The sequence below is a fragment of the Pseudorasbora parva genome, chromosome 16 (genome assembly GCF_024679245.1).
Source record: "Pseudorasbora parva isolate DD20220531a chromosome 16, ASM2467924v1, whole genome shotgun sequence".
Taxonomy (NCBI): Eukaryota; Metazoa; Chordata; class Actinopteri; order Cypriniformes; family Gobionidae; genus Pseudorasbora; species Pseudorasbora parva.
This window is the reverse complement of record NC_090187.1, coordinates 26,918,820-26,931,291: the sequence shown is the minus strand read 5'-3', so window position 1 is coordinate 26,931,291 and position 12,472 is coordinate 26,918,820. Positions and strand designations below refer to the sequence as shown.

The following is a 12,472-nucleotide window of genomic DNA, read 5'->3' as shown; positions in this document are numbered from 1 at the left end:
CGCTAGCTAGAAGTTTGGGGAGGAAAAGATGCAGAGAATGTGACTACGCCAAACAGAGAAGATAGGCAAAACCGCAAAGTTACATTATACATGCGCGGCGCATAACAAATACATGAGGGATAATGTAGAGATGCTAAATAAACCTTGATAGGGTAATCAGGACCCTCACTTAAAGAAGAGTGTTCTTATAGCATGACGAAGGGGCTTATTTTGCAATAATTACCAGTACATATTTTGTTGATTACAAGACTACGGACCAAATAAATAAATAGACACATTTTTTTCCCATAATTTACACACCCTTATGCCATCCTAAGTGTATATGACATTCTGCTTTCAGACAAACTCAATCGGAGTTGTATTAAAAAATGTCCTGGCTAATCCAAGCATTATAATGGCAGCTCAAAATGTGAAGCTCAAAAAAGTTCATCCATCCTTCATAAACCTTGAGGCTTGATATTTTACTTTAAAACGTGTTAAATATGGATATTTTGTTTACAAAACCCCATCGATTCACTTTAAAAGGCCTTTATTAACCCCCGGAGCTGTGTGGAGTACTCACACAGTACTCAATCCCTTCCTCAATCCCAACCCCAATCCCTTCCTCACACACAGCTCCGGGGGTTAATAAAGGTCTTTTAAAGTGAATCGATGGGGTTTTGTAAACAAAATATCCATATTTAACATGTTTTAAAGTAAAATATCAAGCCTCAAGCGGGTCGCTTTCTGTATTCAACTTACAGCAAAAGCGTTGCCATTGGACGTAGTGAAAGCCTACGCGTTTAAACTTTCTTTGTAAGTTGTATACTGAAGGTGGTCCGCCGGAAACTAGACATTTACTTTATACATTTTAAAATTTGGAATTTTTTTCAGATTCAGAAGACCTTCATTAATCCCCCAGAGTTGTGTGGAGTAAGTTTGGGATGGATTTCATACACTTACTCAAAATTTGAGCTGCCATTGACTGCCATTATAATGCTTGGAAGACCCAGGACATATTTTAATATAATTTAAATTGTGTTCATCTGAAAGAAGAATGTCATATACACCTAGGATGGCTTTGAATAAATATGGGGGACGAACTATCCCTTTATACTAAACCTGTCAAACTGAATTGCTTTATTAGCAGCGTGCTGAAATTACATTTAAAAAACGACATGTACAATAGCCCCACAAAACCTGCATAGTACAGAATATATCAAAATACCATGGTATTACCATCCGATGCTATCTCTATACCACCACAGCATGCGTGTGCATGTGTATGTATAAAAAGGATGTAATGCTAGTTTCACACACAGAACAGAGAGAAACACACAAAGACAGATGGAAAGAGTGAGTGAGAGAGAGAGAAAGATCGGGAAGATAAAATGATGGGAGAGAGGGTGAGTGGGCTGGTACGCATCAGCAGAAGAACATTCTCTTTGAAGTTCACCATCTTCATTTTTCAAGCGCAGAATCAAAGACGTGTGGGGTTTGCTGTCTGGGGCGATTGAGAGGGAGGCAGGAGGCAAGCCATGCAGGAGAAAAGGAGGAAAAACCGTTGTCAACATCATACAGACAGAGGAGATGGAGGTAGAGAGAGAGACAGAAAAGACAGAATGGAGGAGCTTGTGGAGTGAGAATGATTGTAGATGTGCTTGGAGACAAAAGAAGGATGTTGGGATGGATGGATGGATGGATGGATGGATGGATGGATGGATGGATGGATGGATGGATGGATGGATGGATGGATGGATGGATGGATGGATGGATGGAAGCGATGAGAAGAGGAGCCCAAAAGGATTTACAGTCCACATTCTCCTCCCTATGGTTAAGAATTAAGTCCCTCTGCGCTTCCCAGCATTCGGACTCACAAAGTTCACACAGCTGGCCTTTCTCTAGCTTTCTTTGGAGAGTCTATCATTAGAAGGGGGGCTTTCACACTACAGCTTTTGGTGCAACCCCGATTCTGTTTGTCATTGGTTTGGTGGTTTTCAGAACGAGGAGGCTTTTTCTCTATTGGCAGGCCTTTATACTTGATATTAACATTTGCTCTGTGCCAAAACCTATTGATTTGGGAGCTTGGAATAAAGTCTGTTAATTAAAGGGATAGTTGATAAATGGCATTTATTCATCCTCATGCCATTGACTTTCTTCTGTGGAATATTTTTAATGGCACTGTACTCTTAAGCATCAGTATGCGTAACATACACATATATTGAGTAAGACATTCAAATGGATAATTGCACTCAATAATTGTTTTTCTTTCCATTTTTTTATTTTTTTATTTCAGTTTTAGTTTGTTATTTTAGTACACACATACAAGTACATATAACGTGGTCTGACTGGATATTCGCTTCTGAATGACTGGATGTTGTGCAATAAAACTATTTAATGCACAGGTAGTTCAAAGACTACCTTAGACTTAAATAACCATTCTATATTAATGCCCTGTTTTCATTGAAACGCACACACATATACGTCACTCGCACACAGAGAGAGGAGATCACACACACAAACATGCAGAAGCACAGAAACGAATCAATGCTGTCCTGGGACTTTTAGTAATAAAATAGCTTCACTAAGGAATCGCTACATTATATTTCTCAGCAACAAGGGGGTTACATCACTATTGTGAAGTAATTTAACACAGCTTTATTGTTAATAGAGAAAAAGGTGCTGAACAGACACAGGTACAAATCTCTCTCTCTCTCTCTCTCTCTCTCTCTCTCTCTCTCTCTCTCTCTCTCTCTCTCTCTCTCTCTCTCTCTCTCTCTCTCTCTCTCGATAATTAATTCAAATAAATGTAATCTTAAAGGGTTAGTTTACCCAAAAATGAAAATTCTGTCATTAATTACTTACTCTAATGTCGTTCGACATCCATAAGACCTCCGTTCATCTTTGGAACACAAATTAAGATATTTTTGTTGAAATCCGATGGCTCAGAAAGGTCTTCTTGACACCAATGTCATTTCCTCTCTCAAGACCCATAAAAGGCATTAAAGACATTGTCACAAAGCCCATCTCATTCAGTGGCTCTCCAATAATTTTATGAAGCGACGAGAACAGTTTTTGTGTGCAAAAAAAACGAACAACTTATATAGTGATGGGCTAATTTCAAAACAAAGATTTGAACGGTTATGAATTAGCATATCGATTCAGGATTCGGATCGGCAATGTCACTTGATTTCAGGAGTTTGGCGGTTTGACACGCGATCCGCATCATGAATCAATACGCTGATTTATAGCGGTTCGAATGGTGAGAGAGGAAATGACACAGTTGTCAATAAAGGCCTGTCTGAGCCATCAGATTTCAACAAAAATATCTTCATTTGTGTTCCGAAGATGAACGGAGGTCTTACGGGTGTCGAACGACATAAAAAAAAAAAAACATTTTTACTAAAACTTTACGTCTTGTGCACACTAGGACGATTATCGCACGCTTATCACCAGCATTTTAAGACATTTTTCTTCTTTGTGTTCATACCCAAGTGATTTTCTCCGGCGATGCACCAAGTGAATGTGCAGATTCACTCCCTGACAATAGATGGTGCTTTTGATTTGATTGCAGATCAAATAGGACTCAGTGGACACTCACCATTGAATCCTATTTGATGTGCAATTGCTCTCTATAACAACTCCCTCTTATTCAGACACAAAAGAGACCAGCAGATCTACGTTCGTCTTGCCTCATTGCATCTTCTTCTTCGTCAGTGTGTGCTTGGCAAGACCACCACCAAGTCATGTTTTACTGTAACTTCAGCAGCTCCAGGCACATGTAAACAAAGGAACCAATCTCAATGGTCAGGCAGTTTTTAACACGAACCCGAGGCATTAAAAGAATAAGGCGCATACGAAATTATGCATTCACGCCTGCCGTTTTGTGTGTCGGTGTCAGTGATGCCAGTAACGCGTTACATAGTAACGCGTTACTCTAATCTGACTACTTTTTTCCAGTAACGAGTAATCTAACGCGTTACTATTTCCAAACCAGTAATCAGAGTCACAATTATCCAAGTCACTGTGAGTTACTATTTTAGTCATTTTCCTTAGTAAAAACCGACAGCTTATCAAAATTCTCAGCCCGAGTTCGGCTGGAGCCTGTTTTTTATTTATTTATTTTATTTTTTTACATTGTTGCAGCCATTAAAATAGTTCAGTTTTGTTTTTAATGTCAAAGTAGTTATTTTTCGTTTCGTTTCTTTATTAACCTAATTTAGAAAAATGTTCAGAGCAATTTTTTGTTTGTTAAATTAAAGTTTATATAGGCAAGACAATTCAAGAGTTGGTTTGAGAGACTATGCTATTAAACATGCGGTTAACTCACTGGGTCGTCACATAAAAAAATTAAAACTTTAATTTAACAAACAAAAAATTGCTCTAAACATTTTTCTAAATGAACTTAATAAAGAAACGAAACGAAATATAACTACTTTGACATTAAAAACAAAGTAGGCTAGTAATTATACCACCACAAAGGCATTTTTGACGAGCTGAGGCAGGCTGATAGGCTATCCTACTGCTCGCAATGGCGCTCAAAAAAACGAAACGGGCTACACAATCTAAAAAAAAAAAAAAAAAGTACATGCAGGTTGTTTAATAGCCTACCTTACACTTCAGCAAAATTAATATAAATCCGATCTTTAATTCCCGCGGTATATGCTCATTTAACGGAGTTCACATCAAAGCAAAAGATTCCAGCATTTTATTCAGCAGCCCATTTCAAATTCAAAGATCGCAATATGAGAGAGAGCGACCTAAGCACTGGTAAGATCATTTAGTCGCCATAACTCTAGCAGCTGCACTGAAGAAACGGACTCTTTAACCCTGCGCGAGCCATATCTTGACAGTGGCGCAAGCTATCATGGTCTCATGTTGTTTCCACAAGCACATCTCATTGTTCATTTTAATTATTAAAATAAATATAAAACGAAGGAGAAGCCTAAAAAAGGGGGGGTAAAAAAGTCGGGCCGTCAGGCTCAGGCATAAATGCAATAAAGTGTGTTGCCAAAAACGGTTGTCATTTCTATGTTGAGGCGGCTGCGGTGTTGTCGGCAACTGCTGAATGCAACTAATAAAGTAACTTGTAATCTAACTTAGTTACTTTTAAAATCAAGTAATCTGTAAAGTAACTAAGTTACTTTTTAAAGGAGTAATCAGTAATCAGATTACTTTTTCAAAGTAACTGTGGCAACACTGGTCGGTGTGCACATTAACACTAGCCGTGTTTCCAAATTGAAATTGCGAATTGAAAATATGTCCACTGGAATTATGAAAATATGTCCACATCAATTTTGCAAAAACCCCATATATCACAAAAAAGTTTTTACGCTCACATGAAGTGTTTTTTCAGGCAATTCGGAAAAGGAGATTTTTGCAAAATTGCAAAGGAAATATTTTTTTCCGCATTTACAGGTCACCTGGCATACGTAAAAACAACCATTCTTTTAAGATGACGGCATATGTCAGACAGAACACAAGTTCTTTCTTTGCCATTAATGCTTGGATAACGCCTACATCTCCGATTAAAAATAATGGCTAGTTCGGTGCCTGGGATATACAATAACCTACCAACATCCGTGGCATCATTTTTTTTAATGACTTATCGCAAGAGGAAAAAAAAAGTTTTAAAACAAAAGGCGTAGTTATATGACGCCAATGAGCTCAGAATCTTGGGACATGTGGTCTTCACCTCACAGCCGGTGGAAAAGAATCAGGAAAGGACTCAACCACATCCATCAACATGATTTCTGGACATTAAAATTACTGTAGTTTGAAGCAGAGCAGGACTGAGTGTTGTGGAGCTGAGCAAGGCCACTGGGCCGATTGTTACGCAACACACGGCTTTCGGGCAACGGGAATTTTATTATGACGGGACTAGGCATGTGCCGATATCAATTTTTCATGCTGCGATTAATTGATGAAGTTTTATCACGATATACGATATTATCACGATATTTAAATAAGTTGCAAAAAAAAGTGTTGCCATAGCATAAAAGCTTTAAGAACTATTTTTGTAAGAACAAAAATAACTGAATGTTTAAATAATAAATACAATAATACACCAAAAATATATACAGCTCTGGAAAAAAATTAAGAGACCCCTCATTGAGAAATCAATGTTAAGTGGTCTCTTGATTTTTTTCAGAGCTGTAAAAGTAAAAATTTCGAACAGATTAAAGTGCAAAAGAATTAGGCTATAAAGAACAACAGGTAGGCTTACAAATTACAATAAGGTCTCATTAGTTAATGCATTCACTAAGATTGAGCAATAGCTACATTTGGTACAGAAAGTATAATGTTTTTGTTAATGTTAGTTAAGAAATACTGATCATTGTTAGTTTTATCTTAGGTCCATTAAAAGTTATTTTGATTTTAATGTTATTAAAAAGTAACTAAGAAATTAACATAGAATGATTAATTCTTTATAAGTATTTTTCATTGTCAGTTTGGTAATAATGAATTAACATGTTAAGTAATGAAGTCGTATCTCAAAGTTATACTGAACAATAACAAATAATTAGAACAGTTCTAATTATTAGGGTTGTAGTCCAGATTAAAACATAAAAATGTTTAAATTTGAAAATAAATAGCCTATTAAGTCTTTAAGTATTGAGTATTTGGTGCTGTGATGAACAACATTGAGATTACAAAAACGAATGGCTGTTTTAAAAACTACACGCGTTTTTTGTTTTGTTTGCTGGTTTCCGGGGTAACCGGCTGCATTCTGCAGTTCGTCAGCGCCCTCTGCTGTCACTGAGCGGCACTTCAGCAGCGCGTCTCCTTCACCGGTTCAGTCATGTGCAAACGCACGTTGGGCTTGTTTATATCTGAGCGCGTGTCCCTTTGACGCAGAATACAGCGGTGTTGAGCATTTATACGGTTGAGGGGCAAAATATTCTTGAGTGCATTATAAAAAAATTATAAATTGTTAATAAATTATTATTTACGATATTTTAAAGTGCCCACGATAACAATATCGTGCATATTCATTATCGTGATAAATCGCATTATCGAAAATCGGCACATGTCTAGACGGGACACAGTCGCGGGCGCCATTTTCGCTTTTCCGGTCATGGTAGCTCAGCTCTATTTATCATGTTAGATACATTTAAGTGTGTTTAAAATGATGTTATGACGTTACTCTGTGCGTTCGCTTAGCAGCTGCTGTGTCACTTGTTCACACTGCTAAGAGTAAAGCATTTCTGCCAAATAAATCCGGAAACAGAGGGTAACACAGATATGATTTAATTGACAGGCGACTCCCTCAGACGTCCTGTTTCCTTGGTTAAAATAGCAATTTTATCACAATTTACAACTAGTTGGAAACATCTGGGATATTGTAAGAAATCTAAATTAAAAAAATGAACACTGGCCTAGTGGTTTTTGGATATTTTACTGCAAAAATCCTACATAGTGCACCTTTAATGGAAATGTTGTCAGTGATAAACATACAATAATTGTCCCGGTGTGAACAAGGCTTTAGGCACTACTTTGTCTAATTGTGCTTTCACACGGGGCGTCGGCGTTAACTCTTGTCATTTACTTTGAATCGGTGACGTCATGAGTTGCCGAACAGAATTGGGGTTCCGTTGCGCATCTCTGCCATTGCTCGTGCCAGAAGTTGAAAACGTTTCAACTTTTTAAGCAAAAATATCCATCAGTTTTATCCTTCCGGTCAAATATTGCAATTCAAACATCAATAACAGCTTTGAGTTGTCAATGCTGGCAAGCGACCATGGTATAAGCAGGATAATCCAACTATGATGACATTAAACTGTAAGCCTAAAATAACACTTTTCTGTGCAACATAAAAGAAGGTATTTTGAGAAATGCCTCAGTGTGTAAATGGCAACTATCTCAGCTGATCATTTGCGATTGAATCACTTAAAGACAGATGTTAATATCAGGTGTACCATTTACTCCACAACCCTGAAGATTATTCCACCACCTCCTTGAATGTTCCTCCAGGAGGAACTGTTTATGGTTTATTGCATGTTAAAAGTGTTAGAAGCGGTTAGCTGGATGTCACAAAGTGCTATTCACAGACAGCTCCTCTTGTCAGTGGTGTTGCGTAAAAACCTTACCGTCTGTGTCAGAGCGTTTCTGTGCTGCGAAGAGCCTGTCACATCTCCAAGAGCCTGACTCCTCGAATACCCTAACACACTGTGGCAACATGCCGTTGCTATAGCAATTAGGTCGCCACATGGCATCAAGTGGTGAGGTAATCCAGTAGGGTTACATGGGGGTGTTCTGTCAACAGAGAGAAGGAGAATAAAACAAAAAACAAGTAAGATCGAGAAATACAGGGATTCTATTGAGTAACACTCTTTGAGACACTAAGCACAAACACTTGTAGATATTAGCCTTCAAAAAAAAACGTATGACCTGCCTTGCTTTGTAAGTTTCTATTACCTTCTAATAACATCCTATCCAAAATGTTATCTAATAAGTAATATATCTGACAGACACTAAAGAAACTGTATGCAGCACAGAAATAGCGCTCTGCGGGCTGGAGATTTTGCTTATATTGGCTTGTGCATGGTTTTGTAATGATTTTAAAAAACAAAAGGCATATACAACCAAACTACCAATCACAAAATTAATGTGGATAGAATGGTGTATTACATCACAGATTGTGAACACTAAATCTCTCTCTCTCTCTCTCTCTCTCTCTCTCTCTCTCTCTCTCTATATCTATATCTATATCTATATCTATATATATATATATATATATATATATATATATATATATATATATATATATATATATATATATATATATATATATATATATATACACAGTGCCTTGCGACAGTATTCGGCCCCCTTGAACTGTGCGACCTTTTGCCACATTTCAGGCTTCAAACATAATGAAACTGTTTTTTTTTTTTTTGTGAAGAATCAACAACAAGTGGGACACAATCATGAAGTGGAACGAAATTTATTGGATATTTCAAACTTTTTTAACAAATCAAAAACTGAAAAATTGTTAATACTGTTAATACCAAAAACGTAATACTTTGTAGCGCCACCTTTTGCTGCGATTACAGCTGTAAATCGCTTGGAGTATGTCTCTATCAGTTTTGCACATCGAGAGACTGAATTTTTTAAATCTCTTTATATGTTTTCTCCTGTCTCAAATCGAGCTGTTCAACGGTGTGGCCTCACACGGTCGGACACCCCTCCCACGACTGTTGATTGACAGCCGTGTTTCACCTCAGACCCGCCCTGAGTGAGCTCAAGCTGTCGTCATCACAGTCCGCCATTGTGGAAACTGTTAACGTTAATGTGGACGTGGTAACACTACACTAAGCTTAATTATGTAGATGGTTCATAACTGTGTCTGTTACTGTCAAAAAAAAAATTGTGTTGTAACAGTTATTACAATGCATAGATAACGCATAACTGACAAACTTTCAAACTTTTTCACAAAAAAAAATTACAGAAAAAAAAGGTTTTATTGGCATTAGGTGTAACATCAATCTGTCAATGAACTAACAAATAAATCAATAAACACATAGCATTTGTATCTCACTGCACTAACGTTACCCTGCCAGTACATCAAGATAGATCAAAGAAACATTACATTAACCAACCAATCAGAAACATCCTGTTTAGCCTTAATTGCTGAATTTCGTTAGTGCTGTCATTTTGTCCTGGGTCTGACTCCGGTTAAAATTGATATTAAGTTGCACAGATGTGTCCTCGGAGATTCGTGTAGCCATTCTTTCGCATCTCCTGTTGTGAAGGGCAACGACTCCACGTACTGGCCCACAGAACAGAGGGGCGGGGTCATTTATCATTTAAAGCTGTATGCACTGAAATGATTTGGTGAAAACAGAGCTGTTTTCGAGCAAGTAAAATTGATATTTTCTTACAATACTAATGTGAATTTTTAATTAAAGTATTTTACATAGTTTTCATTTAGACACATGAGCCCTTTAACACTTTCAAGGCCCAGAAAGGTAGTAAAGACATTTTTAAAATAGTCCATGTGACTCTTATGGTTCAACTTTCATTTTATGAAGCGACGAGAATACCTTTTGTGGGCAAAAAATAATGATTTTATTCAACGATTTCTTCTCGTCAGTGTGTGTCAGTGTTTTCTAGGCCGTTTGTTGGCCGTTGTGGTGCTGACATGAACAACTTCGGCCAATGGTAAGCCGGCATGCTGCTCTGACGTAACTCGGAAAGACTGCACGACTATATTTACTACGTCAACAGCTTAGAAGACTGACACAGACGTGAAGACATTGTTGAATAAAAGTGGTTATTTTTGTTAGTTTTTTTTGCAGACAAAAGTGTTCTTAGTGCTTCATAAAATGAAGGTTGAACCACTGGAGTCACATGGACTATTTTAACAATGTCTTTACTACCTTTCTGGACCTTGAACGTGTTAATTACATTGCTGTCTATGGAGGGGTCAAAGAGCTCATGAATTTTATCAAAAAATCTTAATTTGTGTTCCGAAGATTATTAAAGGTCTTAAGGGTTTGGAACGACATGAGGGTGAGCATTTTTGGTTGAACAAACCCCTTAGAGAGAGTGAGAGAGTGAGAGAGAGAGAGAGAGAGAGAGAGAGAGAGAGAGAGAGAGAGAGAGAGAGAGAGAGAGAGAGAGAGAGAGAGAGAGAGAGAGAGAGAGAGAGGGAGACAATATGGGATATTTGTGTTTTTCCTATTCTCAGACACTTTCAACCCACACACCATGAAACAAAACAATTGCTCGTCCGCCCACCATTGCCAAACACACACACTGAATGCTGAAATTTAACCATCACCTCCATCTGTAGCCACTAGATCACTCACAACTAATTAGCCGCCTCTAAAATTCACAGATCTGGAGTAAATATTTACTCGTGACAATAGATTATTATTTTAGCAATGGTGTATTTTCAGAGCAGCAAACACTTTGACACTAAAAAGATACAGAAGAGTTTTCACCTTGCTTATATTCTTAACCCCCCCCCCCCACACACACACACACACACACACACACACACACACACACACACACACAACAACAACATAATACACTATGAAACAAAGCCATCGCTCATCCACCCACCATTAACACAGATACAAACACATACATACACACACACGCACACACACACGCACACACACACACACACACATTGAACAGGCACAAGAGAAAGAAGAGCTTGTGTATTTGTTGTTCTGTGGAAGATTTATTGTCATGTAAACAGCAATGTTGGAAAGCATTGATAGCATCTCTGTTCCCGAACGTTCAAATTAATTAAATTGATTAAGTAGTGTATACTCAAGGTTTTAGAAAAAGTTCTACTAACTTAATAATTTCAAGTTGGTCTAACATGGTCTTCCTTTTGAGTAATTTTAGCAAATATTTTTGATTAAATTGAACTTTTTTGTGAATAAGTAATTGCACACAAATTTTTCAGTTGGCGGAATTTAAATTCTGTGTCTTTATACATTTTTCAGTTGGCCGAATTTAAATTCTGTGAATTGGTGCAATTTAATTTACAGAAAGTCAATTCGGCCAACTGAAAAATTTAGATGTGATCAGTCACTTGAAAATTTTCATTTGGAGACCTGAATTTTTATGTATTGTACAAAATACATAAACTTAAAGGGGGGGTGAAACACTCAGTTTCAGTCCATCTCATGTCAATCTTGAGTACCTATAGAGTAGTATTGCATCCTTCATATCTCCGAAAAGTCTTTCGTTTTATTATATTTGTAAAAGAAATATGGGCTGTACCGAGTCTTTCCGGAAAAAACCGAGCGCCCGGAGGCGTATCATGTGGGCGGAGCTAAAGAATGACATATGCGCAAAGCGGTGACGTCCTCAAGCGTGGAGAAACCCATCTCAGCTAATAGATATGATCCAGAATCTAATTCGGAGGCTGAAATAGAAGCAGCAACAGCAGGACGTCCGTCTCTGTGGTAAGTACTGTATTTAGAGGCCTGTCAACATGACATGATTCGGTTTATGGACTATTGTATGCGACCAAACCTTAGTAGCAAGCAAAACGGTTTTGCACGTCAGAGTAGTGTAACGTTATAAGTTACATAGAACAGCGATGAAGTCCGTTAGTGCATTTGAATGACGAAGCACGCGATCGTGTCGTTTACTGATGTTTACATACGCGACGATAAGCACAGCACAGACATTTGAAGCAGTTTTACTTACCGGCTGCTTCCAGGACCGAACCTTTATCGCTGGGACGGCTCCGTCAAAAACACACTTCTTGGAGTGTGGAGATCCACTTTGCGATGCGACTGAAGCATTTCTGCATTCAAATCGGTTCAAATGCATCGCTGCCTTCCCGGAATGCTGTGCTGAATCGTTGAAGTCGCCTTAATGTCAAAGTGGAGGAATGAAGTGGAGCGCGGCGCGGACTATAACCGACATTAGTGTTCACGGACGACTGGATCTGCAGCTGAGAGACTGTTTACAGCGTGCATTTCCTCTCTCGCGCTAGTGACGCGCGCGCGCACCCTAC

General features: G+C 38.1%; 1 protein-coding gene and 1 long non-coding RNA gene across 3 annotated transcripts in view; one reads left to right on the top strand and one right to left on the bottom strand.

Moving 5' to 3' along the window:
* Positions 1 to 12,472, top strand: part of grm3 (glutamate receptor, metabotropic 3) — a 60,671-nt gene that overhangs the window by 28,769 nt on the left and 19,430 nt on the right. The window lies entirely within an intron of this gene.
* Positions 1 to 12,472, bottom strand: part of LOC137043734 (uncharacterized) — a 32,804-nt gene that overhangs the window by 11,040 nt on the left and 9,292 nt on the right. The window contains exon 3 of the long non-coding RNA XR_010898565.1: positions 8,070 to 8,235. This is a non-coding gene — a long non-coding RNA (uncharacterized lncRNA). The remainder of the gene's footprint in view (positions 1 to 8,069; positions 8,236 to 12,472) is intronic.